Below are 26451 nucleotides of genomic sequence, written 5' to 3'. Positions count from 1 at the left end.
ACTGATATGGAAGAGTATTACACGGTTACTCTGCCGAGCTCTAGACAGCACCGACACTCAACAACAACACATTATTTGCGGATTATAATTACCGGTTTGCATAACATATTCATGTTCGGATGTACATTGTGGACGCCATCTTTGCTCCACAGTAAGTTTTTGCTGTCGTCCAGCAATCTGTTTTTGTTGACTTTGTAGCCAGTTCAGTTTTAGTCTCGTTCTGCAGAGCCTTCTCTTAGGGGCACTCACCTTTTGTTTATTTTTGGTTTAAGCATTAGACAACTTTTTACCTCCACACTGCCTCCCGCTGTTTCCGACATCTACAAAGCAATTAGCTACCTGCTGCCACCTACTGATATGGAAGAGTATTACACGGTTACTCTGCCGAGCTCTAGACAGCACCGACACTCAACAACAACACATTATTTGCGGATTATAATTACTGGTTTGCATAACATATTCATGTTCGGATGTACATTGTGGACGCCATCTTTGCTCCACAGTAAGTTTTTGCTGTCGTCCAGCATTCTGTTTTTGTTGACTTTGTAGCCAGTTCAGTTTTAGTCTCGTTCTGCAGAGCCTTCTCTTAGGGGCACTCACCTTTTGTTTATTTTTGGTTTAAGCATTAGACAACTTTTTACCTTCACGCTGCCTCCCGCTGTTTTCTGCATATTGTGATCATGACAAACCGCCGCCACCTACTGATATGGAAGAGTATTACACGGTTACTCTGCCGAGCTCTAGACAGCACCGACACTCAACAACAACACATTATTTGCGGATTATAATTACCGGTTTGCATAACATATTCATGTTCGGATGTACATTGTGGACGCCATCTTTGCCCCACAGTAAGTTTTTGCTGTCGTCCAGCATTCTGTTTTTGTTGACTTTGTAGCCAGTTCAGTTTTAGTCTCGTTCTGCAGAGCCTTCTCTTAGGGGCACTCACCTTTTGTTTATTTTTGGTTTAAGCATTAGACACCTTTTTACCTTCACACTGCCTCCCGCTGTTTTCTGCATATTGTGATCAATGACAAACCGCCGCCACCTACTGATATGGAAGAGTATTACACGGTTACTCTGCCGAGCTCTAGACAGCACCGACACTCAACAACAACACATTATTTGCGGATTATAATTACTGGTTTGCATAACATATTCATGTTCGGATGTACATTGTGGACGCCATCTTTGCTCCACAGTAAGTTTTTGCTGTCGTCCAGCATTCTGTTTTTGTTGACTTTGTAGCCAGTTCAGTTTTAGTCTCGTTCTGCACAGCCTTCTCTTAGGGGCACTCACCTTTTGTTTATTTTTGGTTTAAGCATTAGACACCTTTTTACCTGCACGCTGCCTCCCGCTGTTTTCTGCATATTGTGATCATGACAAACCGCCGCCACCTACTGATATGGAAGAGTATTACACGGTTACTCTGCCGAGCTCTAGACAGCACCGACACTCAACAACAACACATTATTTGCGGATTATAATTACTGGTTTGCTTAAAATATTCATGTTCGGATGCACATTGTGGACGCCATCTTTGCTCCACAGTAAGTTTTTGCTGTTGTCCAGCATTCTGTTTTTGTTGACTTTGTAGCCAGTTCAGTTTTAGTCTCGTTCTGCAGAGCCTTCTCTTAGGGGCACTCACCTTTTGTTTATTTTTGGTTTAAGCATTCGACACCTTTTTACCTGCACACTGCCTCCCGCTGTTTCCGACATCTACAAAGCAATTAGCTACCTGCTGCCACCTACTGATATGGAAGAGTATTACACGATTACTCTGCCCAGCTCTAGACAGCACCGACACTCAACAACAACACATCATTTGCAGACTATAATTACTGCTTTGCAAAAAATATTTTGACCCAAAATTGGTGAAATGAGATCATCTCCCACGGCACACCAGACTGTATCTCACGGCACACTAGAGTGCCGCGGCACAGTGGTTGAAAAACCCTGGTACAAAACAACCTCAACTTCATGAACACCCTGCAGATCGTACGCGGACAAATTCCCTCACAGAAATAATAAATTGTGTCACACGTTAGGCAGCCCGAACTTGGAAAACCTCACAAATGCTAAACCCCAGACGCCCCTGCTCATTTCTGCTCACTCCCAACACTCCCGCCCTTGGGGTGTCACTGGAATTCATTAAGTGATGAATGCGTGTTTGTGTTTTTATAAGCTCAACAGCGCCGCGCGGCCATAGCGGGAGATAACCAAACGTGAGCTGTGATTAGGGCAATAATTAGCCAATCATCCTCTGACCCTGCCAGGCAACCCTGAGGTCAAAGTGACACGGGGGTTCGCCGGTTCCCAGGTGGCTTCCCATCCGGCAGCTCTTAGCTAAGTAAGTAATATAGTGGAGGGGTTTTTTATGCTGACAGGTGACGCTCCCCCCCCTCTCCCCCTGCCCTAGAACACAATGTGTGTGGCGATAACGATCCCGGCGGACCCCGGCTCGGGGGTTTGCTCGGATAGGCTGCGGTTTCTAAATCTACACTTCCTGCTTCCTCCGGCGAAAGGAAGCGCCACCATTGCTGTCCTCTTATCTAGGCTGACCATGTTCTGAAATCCCAAAAAGCGGACACGTGTATGCGTGCCTAGGTGAAAATCTGCCAATGATACTTTAACTTGCTTTATAAATAATATATTTATTTAAATAAAGCATTTTTTCTCCTCTGTTGACAGCAGTGTTGGCGCTAGGAATTTTCAAAATGGGGTCCCAGGGACCCCATCAAGTCTTAAAAATGGGGTCCCACACAGAGGTGGGTAGTAACGCGCTACATTTACTCCGTTACATCTACTTGAGTAACTTTTGGGATAAATTGTACTTCTAAGAGTAGTTTTAATGCAACATACTTTTACTTTTACTTGAGTATATTTATAGAGAAGGAACGCTACTTTTACTCCGCTACTTTTATCTACATTCAGCTCGCTACTCGCTACTAATTTTTACCGATCTGTTAATGCACGCTTTGTTTGTTTTGGTCTGTCAGACAGACCTTCAAAGTGCCTGCCTTACTGGTGACGTTTCACTTCGTTCCACCAATCAGATGCAGTCACTGGTGACGTTGGACCAATCAAACAGAGCCAGGCGGTCACATGACCTGACTTAAACAAGTTGAAAAACTTATTGGGGTGTTACCATTTAGTGGTCAATTGTACGGAATATGTACTGTACTGTGCAATCTACTAATAAAAGTTCCAATCAATCAATCAAAAGTGTGAAGGAAAAAACATACTTTTTTTTATTTCAACCGTACATCCCGTCAAAAGCCTCAAGACTGACCGCACATGAGGACGTTCCTGTCTTCACAATAAAAGTGCCGCTCCATCGCGCCTGCGCTTTCAAAACAAGAGTCTCCGAAAGCCAGCGCAAACAAGCTCGCAAGCTACGGAGTTTGACGCCAATATATTTCTTGTAAAGTGTATAAGAACGAATATGGAAGCTGGACAAATAAGATGCCAAAAACCCACCACCTTCATGTGGTATTAGACAGAGAGGAGGAACTTTTCTTCTCCTCCATTTGAAAACGTGGACATTATCATCACTACTGTCTGATTACAATCAACGCAAGTCATCAGAATCAGGTAATACACCAACTTATATTCTAGTCTTCATTAAAGAAAGGAATCTATATGTTAAACATGCATGTATATTCATTAAAACACCTTTAACATGTAAACAAAAACAGCAAAATAAATACATATAAATGATATACTGTATATATCAATGCATATATATATATATATATATATATATATATATATATATATATATATATATATATATATATATATATATATATATATATATATGTCTTAATAAGGTTATCCAAAAAATAGTGCTCGATACCGTAGTAGAGCGCAATATATGTATGTGTGGGAAAAAAATCACAAGACTATTTCATTTCTACAGGCCTGTTTCATGAGGGGGGGCACCCTCAATCATCAGGAGATTTTAATGGGAGCATTCACATACCATGGTTTATATAGGGCACAGAGTGGGTGGGTACAGGCTGGCGTAGGGGCGTGGTGATTGGCTCATGTGTTACCTAGGAGGTGTTTCCGTCTGTGGCGGCATGCTGTTACAATTTCGCTGCGCTTGTTGAGGGATGACAGGTCTGGACGGTAAATAATAAACAGTTTCTCTTTCAAGCATAGGTTGCATCTTTTATTACCACTATTGTAAGGTGTGCTGGATGCAAGAATTTGCCATGTTATTGAATATTCAACATTATTGTCTTTGAGGTCCCAAATGTGTTTGCTGAGTTCTGTGGTATTCCGCAGGTTTTGGTTCCTGAAAGAAGCCTTGTGATTGTTCCATCTGGTTTTGAATTCTCCCTCGGTTAATCCTACATATGTGTCGGATGTGTTAATGTCCTTGCGTATTACCTTAGATTGGTAGACAACTGATGTTTGTAAGCACCCCCCCCCCGTTGAGAGGGCAATCAGGTTTCTTTCGACAGTTGCAGCCTTTGTTGGTTTTGGAGTCGCTCTGTCCGGGGGCCGACGGCTCATTTGCAATTGTTTTGTTGTGGTTTGAGATGATTTGTCGTATATTGTTCATGCAGCTGTAGCTCAATTTAATATTGTTCTTGTTGAATACTTTTCTTAGGGTGTTGTCTTTGGGAAAGTGTTTGTCAATCAGATTGAGGAATTTGTGTCCAATGTTAGTTGAGACGTTTTTGCTGTATGGGGGGTTGTACCAGATGATGTCATCTGGTACAACCCCCCCATACAGCAAAAACGTTAGTTGAGACGTCTGCAAATGATGTGTTGTTGTTGAGTGTCGGTGCTGTCTAGAGCTGGACAGAGTAACCGTGAAATACTCTTCCATATCAGTAGGTGGCAGCAGGTAGCTAATTGCTTTGTAGATGTGGGAAACAGCGGGAGGCAGCGTGCAGGTAAAAAGACGTCTAATGCTTCAACCAAAAATAAACACAAGGTGAGTGCCCCTAAGAAAAGGCACTCCAATTAACAAATGGCTATCGCCGTCATTATGCCATTATTGAAACGTTTGGTCATGTAATCTGGGATATTTCTACCTGAATAAAAACTTGTTAATGGTATTCATATCTCTGCAGGACTATGTTTTAACCTTCTCTATTTATTAGTGAAATGTTCAGCCTGCAAAACATTCTGTAATTGCGGACTATCAACCATATTTCTAGGGTCTGGAGGGCTCCCAACCATTGGGTCATTTCTGTGACATGGATCATTTTGCAGATGATGTGGTCCTGATGGCTTCATCTGGCCAGGATCTTCAGCTCTCACTGGAATCGGTTCGCAGCCGAGTGTGAAGCGACTGGGATGAGAATCAGCACCTCCAAGTCCGAGTCCATGGTTCTCGCCCGGGAAAGGGTGGAGTGCCATCTCCAGGGTTAGGGTGGAGATCTTGCCCCAAGTGGAGGAGTTCAAGTACCTGGGAGTCTTGTTCACGAGTGAGGGAAGAGTGGATGGTGAGATCGACAGGCGGATCGGTGCGGCGTCTTCAGTAATGCGGACGCTGTATCGATCCGTTGTGGTGAAGAAGGAGCTGAGCCGGAAGGCAAAGCTCTCAATTTAGCAGTCGATCTACGTTCCCATCCTCACCTATGGTCATGAGCTTTGGGTTATGACCGAAAGGACAAGATCACGGGTACGAGTGGCCGGAATGAGTTTCGGGTCTCTCCCTTAGAGATAGGGTGAGACGCTCTGCTCCTCCACATGGAGAGGAGCCAGATGAGGTGGTTCGGGCATCTTCTCAGGATGCCACCAGAATGCCTCCCTAGGGAGGTGCTTAGGGCACGTCAGACCGGTAGGAAGCCACGGGGGAAGACCCAGGACACGTTAAAAGTTAAAGTTAAAGTGCCAATGATAGTCACACACACACACTAGGTGTGGTGGAATTTGTCCTCTGCATTCGACCCATCCCCTTGATCACCCCCTGGGAGGTGAAGGGAGCAGTGAGCAGCAGCGGTGGCCGCGCCCGGGAATAATTTTTGGTGATTTAACCCCCAATTCCAACCCTTGATGCTGAGTGCCAAGCAGGGAGGTAATGGCTCGCATTTTTATAGTCTTTGGTATGACTCGGCTGGGGTTTGAACTCACAACCTACCCATCTCAGGGCAGATACTCTAACCACTAGGCCACTGAGTAGGTGAAGTTGCGAAGATTATGTCTCCCTGATGGTTTGAACGCCTCGGGATCCCCCCGGGAGGAGCTGGACGAAGTGGCTGGGGAGAGGGAAGTCCGGGCTTCTCTGCTTAGGCTGCTGCCCCCGCGACCCGACCTCGGATAAGAAAATGGATGGATCTATTGTGTTGCTGGACCACATCTAATTATAATAATAAGAATAATTTCATCTCTTCCCCAAAGATACAACAACAGTGACGAGGATGGCGGAAGTTGGGTCCATAACCAGGAAACCCCGAGTTTCTTGACTGACGCTCACTCTATCATCTGAGCCACCCATGAAAAGAAGGTTAAACTCAGAAGTCATTTTTATCATTTTCAAATTCTGAAATGCTATACCGTATTTGTTTATGAAAGGAATTTCTTCCACTCATAAATCGCTGCCCAGAAAAGGGGGTGAGAATTTGTCCAAAGGCGCAACACCCGCTGCGTTGCCTGTGCTATTGTTTCCCTGAGAGATACACCACCACGTAGCGCTGTTATTACACCCCAAAGTTTGACCCCATTGACTCGATTTCTCCCGCAGCTTGAGACGCTCTGAAAAAACACCCACCGTAACTTTAGTGTGTTTGGCTGAACGACCCCAAAAATTGGTATGCATTTTGGGAGAGGGACGACCACATGTGTAACATTTGAACAAGTTTGGTTGAAAAATGTTTTTGCAGGGGCACGAATTCAGAAAATATTGCCCATAAGTCACTACTCTTCCATATCAGTAGGTGGCAGCAGGTAGCTAATTGCTTTGTAGATGTCGGAAACAGCGGGAGGCAGTGTGCAGGTAAAAAAGGTGTCTAATGCTTAAACCAAAAATAAACAAAAGGTGAGTGAGTAAGAAAAGGCATTGAAGCTTAGGGAAGGCTATGCAGAGCGAAACTAAAACTGAACTGGCCACAAAGTAAACAAAAACAGAATGCTGGACGACAGCAAAGACTTACTGTGGAGCAAAGAAAAAGTGCATCCCAACATGACATGACAATCAACAATGTCCCCACAAAGAAGGATAAAAACAACTGAAATATTCTTGATTGCAAAAAAACAAAGTAGATGCGGGAAATATCGCTCAAAGGAAGACATGAAAATACCAAAAAAAGAGAAAAAGCCACCAAAAAAGGAGCGCAAGACAAGAAGTAAAACACTACACACAGGAAAACAGCAAAAAAAAAGTCCAAATAAGTCAGGGTGTGATGTGACAGGTGGTGACAGTACACCTACTTTGAGACAAGAGCTATATTGATGCATGCTTGGTTATGCTTTAAAGCAGGGGTGTCAAACTCAAATACAGAGTGGGCCAAAATTTAAAACTGAACAAAGCCGCGGGCCAAATTAACCTTTTAATAGGGACCCAAACAAGTTCTGCATTAAATATTGAACAAGCAAGGCTTGTATAACTTTATCGTGACATGCAAAACCGAGTTTCAAATAATCATAATAATAATTAAAAAATATCAATGGCATATCGAATACAATTTAAATAAAAATGTAATGCCTCTTTTCTCTTTGCAGCATTCTGAGGTAAATATCAACATTAACGTTTTCCACAGGCTAATAAATTAGAAAATTAAATAACAATGAATAAACCAACCATTATAGACTATAAACTGCTCAGTTTGCAACACACTGATCTAATCTGATGTGCCCAAGTCAGATACCTGACATCTTTTCTTGGATGCTAGTTCATTAATGTCGGGGCTCAGGCTTTGAGCTGAGGCAACCTTCATTATCGAACGAAGGTGTTCATCAGTCATTATATCTCGTAGTCCACCTGGACCACAGTCTTGGGGGCGTGCTTTAAAGGCACTGCGTTTATCGTCCTCCACGAGCTGCTTTTCATCCCTTCCAACAATGTATGTGCGACTTCAACATGCCCACACATGTAAATGCAACGCATACTTGGCCAACAGCGATACAGGTTACACTGACGGTGCCCGTATAAATAACTTCAACACTGTTAGAAATATGCGCCACACTTGGGGGGCGTGGTTTGGTGGTAGCAGGGGTGTATACTGCAGCCCAGAAGAGTTAGGGCTGCATGGGATTCTGGGTATTTGTTCTGTTGTGTTTATGTTGTGTTACGGTGCGGATATTCTCCCAAAATGTGTTTGTCATTCTTGTTTGGTGTGGGTTCACAGTGTGGCGTATATTTCTAACAGGGTTAAAGTTGCTTATACGGGCACCGTTAGTGTGACCTGTATCGCTGTTGGCCAAGTATGTATTGCATTCACGTGTGTGTGTGTGCGTGTGCGTGCTGAAGCCGCACATATAATGTGGCTGGGCCAGCATTTGCTGGACTGGGTGAAAAGTGGACGTGACGATTTTTGGGAGGGCCACTGAAATTTGAGAGTCTCCCAGGAGGGTTGGCAAGTATGAGAATTACCGGTGAATGCGGTGTTACCGCGGCACCGTCACTCAGTGCCTCAACATGGATTGCGCAATGACTCGGCTAACTGCTGGCCTGCTGTGCAGTGAGACTGTATTGCTATATGAACTATATTATACATTTCCATAGTTTAGTTAGCTGAGGTATATAATGTACAGTGTATTTTGTCAACAACTGTATGTGTGTAAAGTATTTCTTGTGCTGAGCGATCATAAAACGGCTGCAAAAGACGCACTGGCTGAGGCTCGCCTCCTGCACCCCCGCCGTAGAATTGTTGTATCAACTAAAGCCCACACTTAAACTTTCCACGTGCAAGATTGAATCTATTTTAAAAAAGTTATTTCATAAGAAGCCAAAAAGTGCAAAAACAATAATGTTCGTGTTGGAGGAGTTGCGAATGACTGCAGGGCCACAACATTAGGTACACCTGCAGACTGCAGGTGTACCTAATTCACAACTCCTCCAACACGAACATTATTGTTTTTGCACTTTTTGGCTTCTTATTAAATATTTTTTGTAACCTATTTTCATGGGCTTTCCTCTTTGTGATGTTAAGTTCCTGTTATGCGCTGTTATACAGTATATGCCTTGAGCTCTTATTTTGAAGGCGCTAAGAGCGGAAGTGATGACACGTTGCGGAGGTTTTTGAAAGAAGGTAAATAAAGTGGTCCTCGTGTAAACTGGAGCCTCCGTGTTTGTTATTTTGTAGTTTCATACAGTATAGGCGACATTTATAAACCCTCGGTTACACTTTTTTTTAAATAGATTCAATCTTGCACGTGGAAAGTTGAAGTGAGGGCTTTAGTTGCGGTGCATGGACTTCATTTATAAGTAAAGGTAAGACCATAATAACGTTTTTTTTTATTAAATGTGCTTTTTGGTGTGCTACAGTTTGTATGTGTAAAGTTAAAGTTAAGTTAAAGTAGCAATGATTGTCACACACACACTAGGTGTAATGAGATGTGTCGTCTGCATTTGACCCATCCCCTTAATGACCCCCTGGGAGGTGAGGGGAGCAGTGGGCAGCAGCGGCAACCGCGCCCGGGAATAATTTTTGGTGATTTAACCCCCAATTCCAAGCCTTGATGCTGAGTGCCAAGCAGGGAAGAATGCTGGTATGAGCTTTTAAACATAACCCGTTAACTGCTGCCAATCAAATGGTGAATAAGATACTCTTTAGGGTTCATATGTTTGTAAATCTGACTGTGATGAAGTCAGTGCCTCACCAGCCATCAACCTCACCGCACGTCACTGTTTAGCGCTTTCATGGCGAGTTTACTGACAGATATAAGTAAGAACTTTACACTACTTTATATTAGAAATGGCAATGACTGAGTCCTTGGGCTCAAATACTAGTGTGGCCTCAATAGCCCTGCTGTAGTGTGTTGCATGCTGGGAATTATCTGTGCATGTGATGGAGGAATGCACAGTTCAGGGTTGAAATTCTACTGAATTTGCATGAAATCAGGTTGTTTTAGCTAATAATCATTCTGCAAGATCTAGCATGTTGCATTCAATGTTTATTCCCATTAATTTACCATTTATTCTTGTTACTTCCCATATATTCCCGTTAATTCCCATGAAAAGTTTTCAACTTTGAATATTCCCGGAATTTTGCAACCCTGGTGATGGGTACCTTTCACATTTGAGCCGGTATGGCGCTAACTCCCAGTACCTGTGTCCCCTTTATTTACAAACCCCGTTTCCATATGAGTTGGGAAATTGTGTGAGATGTAAATATAAACTGAATACAATGATTTGCAAATCATTTTCAACCCATATTCAGTTGAATATGCTACAAAGACAACATATTTGTGTCATGACTTGATCTTGGGTGTTTGCTTTTCCGGGATGCAACGGAAAGTTGGCTCGGGCGAGACGGGAATGAAGGTACATGATTTATTAATATATAATAAAAAAAGTAGAAACGAAAAGCGCGCACAGTGGCGGAGAATAAACTATGAAACCAAAAGACTATAGCAAACAAGTACAAACGAAAAAACACTATGAAACCAAAAAGACTATAAACATGGAACAAAAACTTACTTGGCTTGGACAAAAATAGTTGCTTGAGGAATGGACATGGGAAGAATGGACAGAGCATAAATGTGGTGAGGTCGTCAGAAAGACAAACTGAAAAACACTGAACTTAAATACTACAGACATGATTAACGAAAACAGGCGCGTGACTCAAAACGTGAAACAGGTGCGTGACGTGACGGGTGAAAACTAATGGTTGCTATGGTGACAAACAAGAGTGCACAATGAGTCCAAACGTGGAACAGGTGAAACTAATGGGGTAATCATGGAAACAAGACAAGGGAGTGAAAAGCCAGAAACTAAACAAAACATGACTTAAAACAAAACATGATTACACAGACATGACAATTTGATGTTCAAACTGATAAACATTTTTTTTTTTGCAAATAATCATTCACTTTAGAATTTGATGCCAGCAACACGTGACAAAGAAGTTGGGAAAGGTGGCAATAAATACTGATAAAGTTACACATCTGTGAAGGCGCCATTAATGCTGAAAGGTACATACAGGTTATGGAGCAACATACAGGTAAAAGCCAGTAAATTAGAATATTTTGAAAAACTTGATTTATTTCAGTAATTGCATTCAAAAGGTGTAACTTGTACATTATATTTATTCATTGCACACAGACTGATGCATTCAAATGTTTATTTCATTTAATTTTGATGATTTGAAGTGGCAACAAATGAAAATCCAAAATTCCGTGTGTCACAAAATTAGAATATTACTTAAGGCTAATACAAAAAAGGGATTTTTAGAAATGTTGGCCAACTGAAAAGTATGAAAATGAAAAATATGAGCATGTACAATACTCAATACTTGGTTGGAGCTCCTTTTGCCTCAATTACTGCGTTAATGCGGCGTGGCATGGAGACGATGAGTTTCTGGCACTGCTCAGGTGTTATGAGAGCCCAGGTTGCTCTGATAGTGGCCTTCAACTCTTCTGCGTTTTTGGGTCTGGCATTCTGCATCTTCCTTTTCACAATACCCCACAGATTTTCTATGGGGCTAAGGTCAGGGGAGTTGGCGGGCCAATTTAGAACAGAAATACCATGGTCCGTAAACCAGGCACGGGTAGATTTTGCGCTGTGTGCAGGCGCCAAGTCCTGTTGGAACTTGAAATCTCCATCTCCATAGAGCAGGTCAGCAGCAGGAAGCATGAAGTGCTCTAAAACTTGCTGGTAGACGGCTGCGTTGACCCTGGATCTCAGGAAACAGAGTGGACCGACACCAGCAGATGACATGGCACCCCATGACATGGTTGGTTTGGTTTGCATTTCCTTTGGAAATCGAGGTCCCAGAGTCTGGAGGAAGACAGGAGAGGCACAGGATCCACGTTGCCTGAAGTCTAGTGTAAAGTTTCCACCATCAGTGATGGTTTGGGGTGCCATGTCATCTGCTGGTGTCGGTCTACTCTGTTTCCTGAGATCCAGGGTCAACGCAGCCGTCTACCAGCAAGTTTTAGAGCACTTCATGCTTCCTGCTGCTGACCTGCTCTATGGAGATGGAGATTTCAAGTTCCAACAGGACTTGGCGCCTGCACACAGCGCAAAATCTACCCGTGCATGGTTTACGGACCATGGTATTTCTGTTCTAAATTGGCCCGCCAACTCCCCTGACCTTAGCCCCATAGAAAATCTGTGGGGTATTGTGAAAAGGAAGATGCAGAATGCCAGACCCAAAAACGCAGAAGAGTTGAAGGCCACTATCAGAGCAACCTGGGCTCTCATAACACCTGAGCAGTGCCAGAAACTCATCGACTCCATGCCACGCCGCATTAACGCAGTAATTGAGGCTAAAGGAGCTCCAACCAAGTATTGAGTATTGTACATGCTCATATTTTTCATTTTCATACTTTTCAGTTGGCCAACATTTCTAAAAATCCCTTTTTTGTATTAGCCTTAAGTAATATTCTAATTTTGTGACACACGGAATTTTGGATTTTCATTTGTTGCCACTTCAAATCATCAAAATGAAATGAAATAAACATTTGAATGCATCAGTCTGTGTGCAATGAATAAATATAATGTACAAGTTACACCTTTTGAATGCAATTACTGAAATAAATCAAGTTTTTCAAAATATTCTAATTTACTGGCTTTTACCTGTATGTTGCCATCCAAGCGACGTTACCATGGACGCCCCTGCTTATTTCAGCAAGACAATGCCAAGCCACGTGTTACATCAACGTGGCTTCATAGTAAAAGAGTGCGGGTGCTAGACTGGCCACATGAAAGTACTGAAAGTTCCGCAGGTTTACAAGTTCCAGTCGCACCCAGTGAAGGAGAAATGGAGTGACAATGGGTTCATAGAGAGTTGGGGGGGGGGGGGGAGAGATGTTTGGGCTCAGGGTGGGGAAGCTTTCAGCTGGGGATGGTCCCAGATGGACACAATCCGCTCCCTCCCTTTATAAACAGCCCTCTGGCTTCTCCTCACTCCTCCCCTCGTTTTCATGCCAGGTGTAAGCGACACCATATACACAACATGGATTGTTTTTTCCCCCCACTTTGCTTTTGACCATTTTAAGGACCCCCCCTTCCCCAACCCCTCTCCTGCAAGGTCTAATGTCTGCCAGTTCCAAAGTCAACACCCCACTAAATAATTCAGCTGACTCAACTTCCACTGTGGGTGGCTTTGTTTCCAGCTTTCTCACCGCCTCAGAGGCTTTAATAGCACGTCAAAAATGTTTGTCAGTAAACAAAACATGCACTGTGTGTCATTTTCCCTTTTTTCCCTTCTTTGTCTTCTTAGGGGAAGAGCGTGGGAGAGACCACGGAGCTCATAACAACCGGAGGAAGCCGGTAACTCGAGTACCTTTGACCGCAGTAAGAGGTAAGTGGCAAATATACGAGCTAGTACACTTTCACGTAAATGATCGAAACTACCATACCTATATTGCCAAAAGTATTTGGCCAGCCATCCAAATGATGAGAATCAGGTGTCCTAATCACCAGAGGTGGGACCAAGTCATTGTTTTGCAAGTCACAAGTAAGTCTCAAGTCTTTGCCCTCAAGTCCGAGTCAAGACAGGCAAGCCCCGAGTCAAGTCCAAAGTCAAGACTGGAAAGTCTCAAGTCAAGTCCTACGTCCTGCATTTTGAGTTTCGAGTCCTTTCAAGTCCTTTTAACCACAGACTAATATATTAACACAGATTGTGTATGCTTTTCAAACGCTGTATTTATTTATTAAAACAAGTGCATTTTACATTGCAGGAAAGAAAATTGTGCTGACATTGCACTTTATAATAGCACATTTTAAACATTAACTCATTCCTTTACAGAACAAACACATTGAAAAATAAAGTGCAAATGTACTTATTTGTACAAAAGTGTTAACATTGAAAAAACATGACATATACGTGAACATAACAAAAAAGTTGTACTTTTTATATGTCAGGGCCCTATGCTGCATTGCATTTGCAAAAGACCAAATTAGCCAATAGTCTGTCAGTCATTTGTGCACGATGGGGGCGTAGTATGATGCCACCATGGCTGGAAACTCGCTCCACTGGAGCACTGGAGGCAGGCACTGCCAAGACTCTCATGGCCACTCGGAACAGTGAAGGAAGAGTCTTCATGTTCAATGCCCAGAACAAAAGGGGGGGAGAGAGTTGTTTTGGGTTGGTGCACTACTTGTAAGTGTATCTTGTGTTTTTTATGTTGATTTAATTAAAAAAAGAAAAAAATTATTTCTTGTGCGGCCCGATACCAATCGATCCACGGACCAGTACCGGGCCGCGGCCCGGTGGTTGAGGACCACTGAGGTAAACAACCAACAGTATGTCAGAAAGCTAGCTAAAACGGTACACATATTCATAATATAGTATACATTTTAACTGACCTTTATTTGACTATTTTTGTCTTTTTTTAGGTGGCTAAAATACGCGGTGCTGCTGACCGCCGTCTAACGTTACGTGTGATATATTGACTAACGTAACCCTGCTTAAAAAAAATCACTGAACAAAAAGTATGAATAAGGTAGTGAACTGCAACAGATTCCCGTGTTTGCAATAACGTTATAACGTTAGCAGTGAGTTTACAGCCTCACTGATTTAACTACACAGCAAATAAAAGTCACGTTACTTAGCCAATAAACGTTATCTTACATTCAAAACTTACCGTTCTTTGTGCAACTTCAAATGCCGGACGAAGTTGGAAGTTGTTGCCTCTCCATCAGTAATTTTCGAACCGCATGTGTTGCATACTGCAAACCATTTTGTGTTGACCACCTCGTAATTTTTATACCCAAACAAAATTATTTTAGGTATCATTTTTTGTTCAATGGCGTGTGGTTTGGACATGTCTTCTTCGTTGGTTGTCCTGCAATTTGATTGGATGAATGCTGTGTGATGAAAACAAAGTAGATCTAATTTGATTGGCTGTTGTACTGAGAGCACACCAGCTGACACACGCAACGCTGATAGACAAGTACACAATGAAAAATACGGGGCGCTCCCGAATAACTTTTTCATCTTTGGGTTTTGAGGAAAGTAGCAAGTCATGTCAAGTCATGTCAATTCAAAAGGCTCAAGTCCAAGTGAAGTCACAAGTCATTGATGTTAAAGTCTAAGTCGAGTTGCAAGTCTTTTTACATTTTGTCAAGTCGAGTCTAAAGTCATCAAATTCATGACTCGAGTCTGACTCGAGTCCAAGTCATGTGACTCGAGTCCACACCTCTGCTAATCACTAGGTGTATCAAATCAAGCACTTAGGCATGGACAGAGGTGGGTAGAGTAGCCAGAAATTGTACTCAAGTAAGAGTACTGTTACTTTAGAGATTTATTACTCAAGTAAAAGTAAGGAGTAGTCACCCAAATATTTACTTGAGTAAAAGTAAAAAGTATGTTGTGAAAAAACTACTCACGTACTGAGTAACTGATGAGTAACTGTCCCGTCTGTGATCATGTTTTGTTTAGTTATGTTTTGCTTGGTTTTTGGACACTTTTTTTAGTTCTTGTCTTCACTCCCTTTGTCACCATAGTAACCATTAGTTTCACCTGGTTCACATGGTCATGTCACGCACCTGTCTCACGTTTTCACACTGCTGTCACTAATCATGTCATCACTATTTAAGCCTGTAGTTGCCAGGCAGTCAGCCTGGCGACATCACTCCTGACACTCTGTTTCATGTTCATAGTCCATGCTGCCCTGTTCACGTCATCGCAAGTAAGTTTTGTTTATTCATGCCACAGTTAGTGTCTTTTGTTTTTTTGTCCATAGTTCTGCCTTTGTGCGAGTTTTTGTTTTTATAGCCAAGTTTTGTACTTCCGCCCTTGTGCGCGCCTTTTGTTTATTCCTTTTTTGAGTGTTAAAATTAAATATGTATTTACCTTCACGCCATGTCCGGTCCAAATCATTTGCACCATGGGAAAACAAACCACGTCAAAGTCCAAGTATTGACAGTAACCTGTTCGTTTAATGATGACGGCAACAAATAATGCACAAAAACATAAAAATAGCAATGAGCAAATTCAGAGCCAGGAATATCTCTTAAGCAACTCAAACAATAATATATATTAAATAATAATACATTAACATAAAAAAAAATGAAGGCAAATTGAGGCACAATAACTTAACAGCACCATAGGCTCAGTAGGCAGAGATTACGAAGGAAAATAACAAGTTAGCCTTTATGCAAACCATAAACTGATAGGTGTGGGCTGCACCTGGGAACACACTGATTGGTGTTTATATGTATGCGTGTGTGTGTGTGCGACTGTGCGTGTGTGTGTGTGTGTGTGTGTGTGTGTGTGCGACTGTGCGTGTCTATGAGAATAAATGTCCCCACACGATGTACATTTGACAGTGATTCTTAGCAGGGAAGCTAACATCAGCCTATAGCAGGGGTAGGCAACCCGCGGCTCCGGAACCGCATGCGGCTCTTTGATCACTCTGATGCGGCTCAGCAGCTTACTTGCCGACCCTCCCGATTTTCCCGGGAGATTTCCGGATTACGATGCCCCTCGCAGAAAACTCTCGAAATTAATATTCTTTGATTTTCACCCTAACAATAATAATAAGGGCGTGCCATGATGGTACAGCATTTAGCGCCCTCTACAATCTGTACCAACAGCGTGCCGGCCCAGCCTTTTGTTGTATGCATCAAGTGACAGCAAGGCATACTTGGTCAACAGCCACACAGGCTACACTGACGGTGGCCATATAAAACAACTTTAAGACTCTTACTAATAATGCGTCACACTTTGAACCATCGGCAGGGTCCTTAAATGATAAATGATAAATGGGTTGTACTTGTATAGCGCTTTTCTACCTTCAAGGTACTCAAAGCGCTTTGACACTACTTCCACATTTACCCATTCACACACACATTCACACACTGATGGAGGGAGCTGCCATGCAAGGCGCTAACCAGCAGCCATCAGGAGCAAGGGTGAAGTGTCTTGCTCAGGACACAACGGACATGACGAGGTTGGTACTAGGTGGGGATTGAACCAGGGACCCTCGGGTTGCGCACGGCCACTCTCCCACTGCGCCACGCCGTCCTTGAGGGTGCATGGGAGTTTGCCCAACCAGTCTACATGTGTTTTGTGGACTTGGAGAAGGCATTCGACCGTGTCCCTCGGGAAGTCCTGTGGGGAGTGCTCAGAGAGTATGGGGTATCGGACTGTCTGATTGTGGCAGTCCGCTCCCTGTATGATCAGTGCCAGAGCTTGGTCCGCATTGCCGGCAGTAAGTCGGACACGTTTCCAGTGAGGGTTGGACTCCGCCAAGGCTGCCCTTTGTCACCCATTCTGTTCTGAACTTTTATGGACAGAATTTCTAGGCGCAGTCAAGGTGTTGAGGGGATCTGGTTTGGTGGCTGCAGGATTAGGTCTCTGCTTTTTGCAGATGATGTGGTCCTGATGGCTTCATCTGGCCAAGATCTTCAGCTCTCACTGGATCGGTTCGCAGCCGAGTGTGAAGCGACTGGGATGAGAATCAGCACCTCCAAGTCCGAGTCCATGGTTCTCGCCCGGAAAAGGGTGGAGTGCCATTGGGGAGGAGATCTTGCCCCAAGTGGAGGAGTTCAAGTACCTCGGAGTCTTGTTCACGAGTGAGGAAAGAGTTGATCGTGAGATCGACAGGCGGATCGGTGCGGCGTCTTCAGTAATGCGGACGCTGTATCGATCCGTTGTGGTGAAGAAGGAGCTGAGCCGGAAGGCAAAGCTCTCAATTTACCGGTCGATCTACGTTCCCATCCTCACCTATGGTCATGAGCTTTGGGTTATGACCGAAAGGACAAGATCACGGGTACAAGTGGCCCAAATGAGTTTCCTCCGCCGGGTGGCGGGGCTCTCCCTTAGAGATAGGGTGAGAAGCTCTGTCATCCGGGGGGAGCTCAAAGTAAAGCCGCTGCTCCTCCAAATCGAGAGGAGCCAGATGAGGTGGTTCGGGCATCTGGTCAGGATGCCACCCGAACGCCTCCCTAGGGAGGTGTTTAGGGCACGTCCGACCGGTAGGAGGCCGCGGGGAAGACCCAGGACACGTTGGGAAGACTATGTCTCCCGGCTGGCCTGGGAACGCCTCGGGGTCCCACAGGAAGAGCTGGACAAAGTGGCTGGGGAGAGGGAAGTCTGGGCTTCCCTGCTTAGGCTGCTGCCCCCGCGACCCGACCTCGGATAAGCGGAAGAAGATGGATGGATGGATGGACTTTGAACCAAAACCAAACAAGAATGACAAACACATTTCGGGAGAACATCTGCACCTTAACACAACATAAACACAACAGAATAAATACCCAGAATCCCATGCAGCCCTGACTCTTCCGGGCTACATTATACACCCCTGCTACCACCAAACCCCGCCCCCACCCCAACCCTGCTCCCCCCCCCGTGCGTCGGTTGAGGTGGGCGGGGTTTGGTAGCGGGGGTGTATAATGTAGTTAGGGCTGCATGGGATTCTGGGTATTTGTTCTGTTGTGTTTATGTTGTGTTAAGGTACAGATGTTCTCCCGAAATGTGTTTGTCATTCTTGTTTGGTGTGGGTTCACAGTGTGGTGCATATTATATAACCTGTGTGGTTGTTGACCAAGTATGCCTTGCTGTCACTTACGTGAGCAAGCAGAAGCCTCATACAACGTGTGACTGGGCCGGCACGCCGGTTGAAATGGGCGCTAAATGCTGTACCATCACGGCACGTTTTGGGAGAATAAGGTGTGGGCCGCGTGTCTGAGACCCTTGGTTTATACATAGCACAAAGCAAAAAAAAAAAACGTTGTATGCAGTGTTATTTCGTTTTAAATTTCAAAAGATTTTTGTGGCTCCCATTGTTTTCTTTAATTTGTGAAACTGGTCAAAATGGCTGGTAAAGGTTGCCAACCCCTGGCTTATGGTGACAGCCAAAATATCTACTAAGGTTACTTACTGCTATGTGCTTCCTCAAATTTGACGTTGAGTTCATGTAAGCTTAAGCTTGTTAATCATGTGACCGCCTGGCTCTGTTTGATTGGTCAAACGTCACCAGTGACTGCATCTGATTGGTGGAACGCAGGCATGTGATAGATCCTACTTTGAAGGTCTGTCTAACAGATGGATAAAAATCAGTAGCGAGCTGAATGTAGATAAATGGAGTGCAGTAAAAGTAGCGTTTCTTCTCTATAAATATACTCAAGTAAAAGTAAAAGTATGTTGCATTAAAACTACTCTTAGAAGTACAATTTATCCCAAAAGTTACTCAAGTAGATGTAACGGAGTATATGTAGCGCGTTACTACCCACCTCTGGGCATGGAGACTGTTTCTACAAACATTTATGAAAGAATGGGCCGCTTTCAGTGATTTCCAGCATGGAACTGTCATAGGATGCCACCTGTGCAACAAATCCGCTCCTAAATATTCCAAAGTCAACTTTATTATAAGAAAAGTGAAGAGTTTGGGAACAACAGCAACTCAGCCACCAGGTGGTAGGCCATGTAAACTGACGGGGAGGGGTCAGTGGAGGAATTATGGTGTGGGGTTGGTTTTCAGGAGTTGGGCTTGGCCCCTTAGTTCCAGTGAAAGGAACATTCCATGCTCCCAACCTTGTGGGAACAGTTTGGAGCGGGCCCCTTCCTCTTCCTACATGACTGTGCACCAGTGCACAAAGCAAGGTCCATAAAGACATGGATGACAGAGTCTGGTGTGGATGAACTTGACTGGCCTGCACAGAGTCCTGACCTGAACCCGATTGAACACCTTTTGTCATGTCTGTGTAATCATGTTTTGTTTTAGTCATGTTTTGTTTAGTTATTGGACTCTTTAGTTTCTGGCTTTTCACATGTATGACAGAGTCTGGTGTGGATGAACTTGACTGGCCTGCACAGAGTCCTGACCTGAACCCGATTGAACACCTTTTGTCATGTCTGTGTAATCATGTTTTGTTTTAGTCATGTTTTGTTTAGTTATTGGACTCTTTAGTTTCTGGCTTTTCACATGGATGACAGAGTCTGGTGTGGATGAACTTGACTGGCCTGCACAGAGTCCTGACCTGAACCCGATTGAACACCTTTTGTCATGTCTGTGTAATCATGTTTTGTTTTAGTCATGTTTTGTTTAGTTATTGGACTCTTTAGTTTCTGGCTTTTCACATGGATGACAGAGTCTGGTGTGGATGAACTTGACTGGCCTGCACAGAGTCCTGACCTGAACCCGATTGAACACCTTTTTGTCATGTCTGTGTAATCATGTTTTGTTTTAGTCATGTTTTGTTTAGTTATTGGACTCTTTAGTTTCTGGCTTTTCACATGGATGACAGAGTCTGGTGTGGATGAACTTGACTGGCCTGCACAGAGTCCTGACCTGAACCCGATTGAACACCTTTTGTCATGTCTGTGTAATCATGTTTTGTTTTAGTCATGTTTTGTTTAGTTATTGGACTCTTTAGTTTCTGGCTTTTCACATGGATGACAGAGTCTGGTGTGGATGAACTTGACTGGCCTGCACAGAGTCCTGACCTGAACCCGATTGAACACCTTTTGTCATGTCTGTGTAATCATGTTTTGTTTTAGTCATGTTTTGTTTAGTTATTGGACTCTTTAGTTTCTGGCTTTTCACATGGATGACAGAGTCTGGTGTGAATGAACTTGACTGGCCTGCACAGAGTCCTGACCTGAACCCGATTGAACACCTTTTGTCATGTCTGTGTAATCATGTTTTGTTTTAGTCATGTTTTGTTTAGTTATTGGACTCTTTAGTTTCTGGCTTTTCACATGGATGACAGAGTCTGGTGTGGATGAACTTGACTGGCCTGCACAGAGTCCTGACCTGAACCCGATTGAACACCTGTTGTCATGTCTGTGTAATCATGTTTTGTTTTAGTCATGTTTTGTTTAGTTATTGGACTCTTTAGTTTCTGGCTTTTCACATGGATGACAGAGTCTGGTGTGGATGAACTTGACTGGCCTGCACAGAGTCCTGACCTGAACCCGATTGAACACCTTTTGTCATGTCTGTGTAATCATGTTTTGTTTTAGTCATGTTTTGTTTAGTTATTGGACTCTTTAGTTTCTGGCTTTCCACATGGATGACAGAGTCTGGTGTGGATGAACTTGACTGACCTGCACAGAGTCCTGACCTGAACTTGATAGAACACCTTTTGTCATGTCTGTGTAATCATGTTTTGTTTTAGTCATGTTTTGTTTAGTTATTGGACTCTTTAGTTTCTGGCTTTCCACATGGATGACAGAGTCTGGTGTGGATGAACTTGACTGGCCTGCACAGAGTCCTGACCTGAACCCGATTGAACACCTTTTGTCATGTCTGTGTAATCATGTTTTGTTTTAGTCATGTTTTGTTTAGTTATTGGACTCTTTAGTTTCTGGCTTTTCACATGGATGACAGAGTCTGGTGTGGATGAACTTGACTGGCCTGCACAGAGTCCTGACCTGAACCCGATTGAACACCTTTTTGTCATGTCTGTGTAATCATGTTTTGTTTTAGTCATGTTTTGTTTAGTTATTGGACTCTTTAGTTTCTGGCTTTTCACATGGATGACAGAGTCTGGTGTGGATGAACTTGACTGGCCTGCACAGAGTCCTGACCTGAACCCGATTGAACACCTTTTGTCATGTCTGTGTAATCATGTTTTGTTTTAGTCATGTTTTGTTTAGTTATTGGACTCTTTAGTTTCTGGCTTTCCACATGGATGACAGAGTCTGGTGTGGATGAACTTGACTGGCCTGCACAGAGTCCTGACCTGAACCCGATTGAACACCTTTTGTCATGTCTGTGTAATCATGTTTTGTTTTAGTCATGTTTTGTTTAGTTATTGGACTCTTTAGTTTCTGGCTTTTCACATGGATGACAGAGTCTGGTGTGGATGAACTTGACTGGCCTGCACAGAGTCCTGACCTGAACCCGATTGAACACCTTTTGTCATGTCTGTGTAATCATGTTTTGTTTTAGTCATGTTTTGTTTAGTTATTGGACTCTTTAGTTTCTGGCTTTTCACATGGATGACAGAGTCTGGTGTGAATGAACTTGACTGGCCTGCACAGAGTCCTGACCTGAACCCGATTGAACACCTTTTGTCATGTCTGTGTAATCATGTTTTGTTTTAGTCATGTTTTGTTTAGTTATTGGACTCTTTAGTTTCTGGCTTTTCACATGGATGACAGAGTCTGGTGTGAATGAACTAGACTGGCCTGCACAGAGTCCTGACCTGAACTTGATAGAACACCTTTTGGGATGAATTAGAACGGAGACTGAGAGCTAGGCACATCAGTGTGTGACCTCACCAATGCTCTTTTGGTAGAATGGTGGAAAATCCCTAAAAACACACTCCGCAACCTTGTGGACAGCCTTCCCAGAAGACTAGAAGCTGTAATAGCTGCAAAAGGTGGATTGACATCATATTGAACCCTATGGGTTAGGAATGGGATGGCACTTCAAGTTCATATGTGAGTCTAAAAACATTTCAAAAATGAATAAAGCAAAATACGTCCTGGGTCAAAAATCTTGTCAGGTACAAAACTTTACCTTACTAGCCTATATAAATCAACCATTTATAAATACGCATCCGTAGGCTAAATGAACCTCTTCAACATAAGGTCCATAAAGACATGGATGACAGAGTCTGGTGTGGATGAACTTGACTGGCCTGCACAGAGTCCTGACCTGAACTTGATAGAACACCTTTGGGATGACTGAGAGCCAGGCACATCAGTGTGTGACCTCACCAATGCACTTATGGAAGAATGGTGGATAATTGCTTTAAACACACTCCACAACCTTGTGGACAGCCTTCCCAGAAGAGTTGAAGCTGTAATAGCTGCAAAAGGTCATATTGAACCCTATGGGTTGGGTCAAGTTCATATGTGAGGCAAGGTGGCCAAATACTTTTGGCAATATAGCATATATCAACATACCAAGCGTATAGCAATGTTGCATTATGGGTCACATATTCCCAAACACACGTAACAGTTGTCCTTACCAGAGAGTGGCCCGTCAGTCCATGTTCTGGTACAGTTCAGTCCGGAAAGATCCACGGCGCAGACACAAGGAGACAAGTATCAATCACATAAAGACACGTGCGCGTGTGTGTGTGTGTGTGTGTGTGTGTGTGTGTGCTGTGTATGTGCACAGCTTCACTTCTCCTTGTCCAAATGTTGGGAAAGTGAGGAGCTGCAAGGAAAGGCAATAGGAGGGAGGGTGAGAGAGAGAGAGAGAGAGAGGGAAAGATTAACCCTCCAAGTGGACTTCCACAGATGTTGTGCCGTATCACCGACTTCTTAGAACTTGTTGTCCAGTGCCAACACAGTGGAGTGTGTTATGGTAGGAACACAAAAAAACCCATCACAATAGCAGGAAAGAGTATATCAGGAGGAGGCATAGACCAAACACAGTGAGGACCACATGGAAAATGTTGCTTGCAACTCAGAGAAAATGTGGAAAAATTATAAATGATTGTAAATCTGTGGGAGGACAGAGCTTCTCACCCGATCTCTAAGGGAGAGCCCCGCCACCCGGCGGAGGAAACTCATTTGGGCCGCTTGTACCCGTGATCTTGTCCTTTCGGTCAGAGGTGGTTCGGGAATCTGGTCAGGATGCCACCCGAACACAGGGCACGTCCGACCGGTAGGAAGACCCAGGACACGTTGGGAAGACTATGTCTCCCGGCTGGCCTGGGAACGCCTCGGGATCCCCCGGGAGGAGCTGGACGAAGTGGCTGGGGAGAGGGAAGTCTGGGCTTCTCTGCTTAGGCTGCTGCCCCCGCGACCTCATCTTGGATAAGCGGAAGAAGATGGATGGATGGATGTAAATATGTGGGGTTGTGACCAAAATGCTTTGGAAGATGGTAGTTTACATGTACCGTATTTTCCGCACTATTAGCCGCACCTAAAAACCACAAATTTACTCAAAAGCTGACAGTGCGGCTTATAACCCGGTGCGCTTTATATATGGATTAATATTAAGATTCATTTTCATAAAGTTTTGGTCTCGCAACTACGGTAAACAGCCGCCATCTTTTTTCCCCGTAGAAGAGGAAGTGCTTCTTCTTCTACGCAAGCAACCGCCAAGGTAAGCACCCGCCCCCATAGAACAGGAAGCGCTTCTTCTTCTACTGTAAGCAACCACCCGCCCGCGTAGAAGAAGAAAAAGCGCGCGGATATACCGTACGTTTCATTTCCTTTGTGTGTTTACATCTGTAAAGACCACAAAATGGCTCCTACTAAGGGTCAGGGATCCGGTTCATGAAAAGACGCAATCTCTCCATCCGCACACGGATTACTATTTCACAGCAACTGATATTCCTGTGAACCGCACTGTGGATACAACGGGAGCACGTACGGTGAATATTCGCACCACAGGGAATGAGAAGTCATCCTTCACTGTGGTTCTAGCTTGCCATGCTAATGGCCAGAAACTTCCACCCATGGTGATATTCAAAAGGAAGACCTTGCCAAAAGAGACCTTTCCAGCCGGCGTCATCATAAAAGCTAACTCGAAGGGATGGATGAAGAAAAGATGAGCGAGTGGTTAAGGTAAGTTTAAGTTTACGCGAAGAGGCCGGGTGGCTTTTTTCACGCAGCTCCGTCCATGTTGATATACGACTCCATGCGCGCCCACATCACGCTGGTTTTTAATATATTATTAAAGTTTGACTGACCTATCTGACTGTTTTTTTGACATTCCTTTAGCGCAGTTAGATGCGGCTTATAACACGGGGCGGCTTATAGGTGGACAAAGTTTTGAAATATGCCGTTCATTGAAGGCGCGGCTTATAACCCAGGGCGCCTTATGGTGCGGAAAATACGGTAGTATTAGTTAGAGATGTCCGATAATATCAGCCTGCCGATATTATCGGCCGATAAATGTTCTCTAACCTCAGACCTATCTCTAATCTTCCATACATTTCCAAAATATTAGAGAAGGTTGTCTACAGTCAGTTGTTGCCCTTCTTAGAGGATAATGGTATCACTGAGCTGTTCCAGTCCGGTTTTAAAGCCCTCCACAGCACAGAGTCAGCGCTTCTAAAAGTTTTTAACGATATCCTCCTGTCCACTGATTCTGGTAAATACAGGTAAAAGCCAGTAAATTAGAATATTTTGAAAAACTTGATTTATTTCAGTAATTGCATTCAAAAGGTGTAACTTGTACATTATATTTATTCATTGCACACAGACTGATGCATTCAAATGTTTATTTCATTTAATTTTGATGATTTGAAGTGGCAACAAATGAAAATCCAAAATTCCGTGTGTCACAAAATTAGAATATTACTTAAGGCTAATACAAAAAAGGGATTTTTAGAAATGTTGGCCAACTGAAAAGTATGAAAATGAAAAATATGAGCATGTACAATACTCAATACTTTGTTGGAGCTCCTTTTGCCTCAATTACTGCGTTAATGCGGCGTGGCATGGAGTCGATGAGTTTCTGGCACTGCTCAGGTGTTATGAGAGCCCAGGTTGCTCTGATAGTGGCCTTCAACTCTTCTGCGTTTTTGGGTCTGGCATTCTGCATCTTCCTTTTCACAATACCCCACAGATTTTCTATGGGGCTAAGGTCAGGGGAGTTGGCGGGCCAATTTAGAACAGAAATACCATGGTCCGTAAACCAGGCACGGGTAGATTTTGCGCTGTGTGCAGGCGCCAAGTCCTGTTGGAACTTGAAATCTCCATCTCCATAGAGCAGGTCAGCAGCAGGAAGCATGAAGTGCTCTAAAACTTGCTGGTAGACGGCTGCATTGACCCTGGATCTCAGGAAACAGAGTGGACCGACACCAGCAGATGACATGGCACCCCAAACCATCACTGATGGTGGAAACTTTACACTAGACTTCAGGCAACGTGGATCCTGTGCCTCTCCTGTCTTCCTCCAGACTCTGGGACCTCGATTTCCAAAGGAAATGCAAAATTTGCATGGTTGGGTGATGGTTTGGGGTGCCATGTCATCTGCTGGTGTCGGTGAAATAAATCAAGTTTTTCAAAATATTCTAATTAACTGGCTTTTACCTGTATGTCTCCCGGGGCTGGCCTGGGAACGCCTCGGGATCCCCCGGGAGGAGCTGGACGAAGTGGCTGGGGAGAGGAAAGTCTGGGCTTCTCTGCTTAGGCTGCTGCCCCCGCGACCTCATCTTGGATAAGCGGATGAAGATGGATGGATGGATGTAAATATGTGGGGTTGTGACCAAAATGCTTTGGAAGATGGTAGTTTACATGTAGTATTAGTTAGAGATGTCCGATAATATCGGCCTGCCGATATTATCGGCCGATAAATGCTTTAAAAATGCAATATCGGAAATTATCAATATCGTTTTTTTTATTATCGGTATCGAGTTTTTTTGTATTTTTTATTAAATCAACATAAAAAACACACTTACAATTAGTGCACCAACCCAAAAAACCTCCCTCCCCCATTTACACTCATTCACACAAA

General features: G+C 43.7%; 1 long non-coding RNA gene across 1 annotated transcript in view; it reads right to left on the bottom strand.

The window, feature by feature from the left end:
- The window catches only part of LOC140678716 (uncharacterized), a 93214-nt gene extending 70098 nt beyond the window's left edge, over positions 1-23116 (bottom strand). Inside the window, exon 1 of the long non-coding RNA XR_012050345.1 lies at positions 23003-23116. This is a non-coding gene — a long non-coding RNA (uncharacterized lncRNA). The remainder of the gene's footprint in view (positions 1-23002) is intronic.
- Positions 23117-26451: the final 3335 nt, after the last annotated feature.

Source organism: Nerophis lumbriciformis, linkage group LG01, assembly GCF_033978685.3.
Source record: "Nerophis lumbriciformis linkage group LG01, RoL_Nlum_v2.1, whole genome shotgun sequence".
In the NCBI taxonomy this organism is placed as follows: Eukaryota; Metazoa; Chordata; class Actinopteri; order Syngnathiformes; family Syngnathidae; genus Nerophis; species Nerophis lumbriciformis.
Note: the sequence above shows the minus strand (reverse complement) of the source record. Positions and strands in the feature narration are given on the sequence as shown.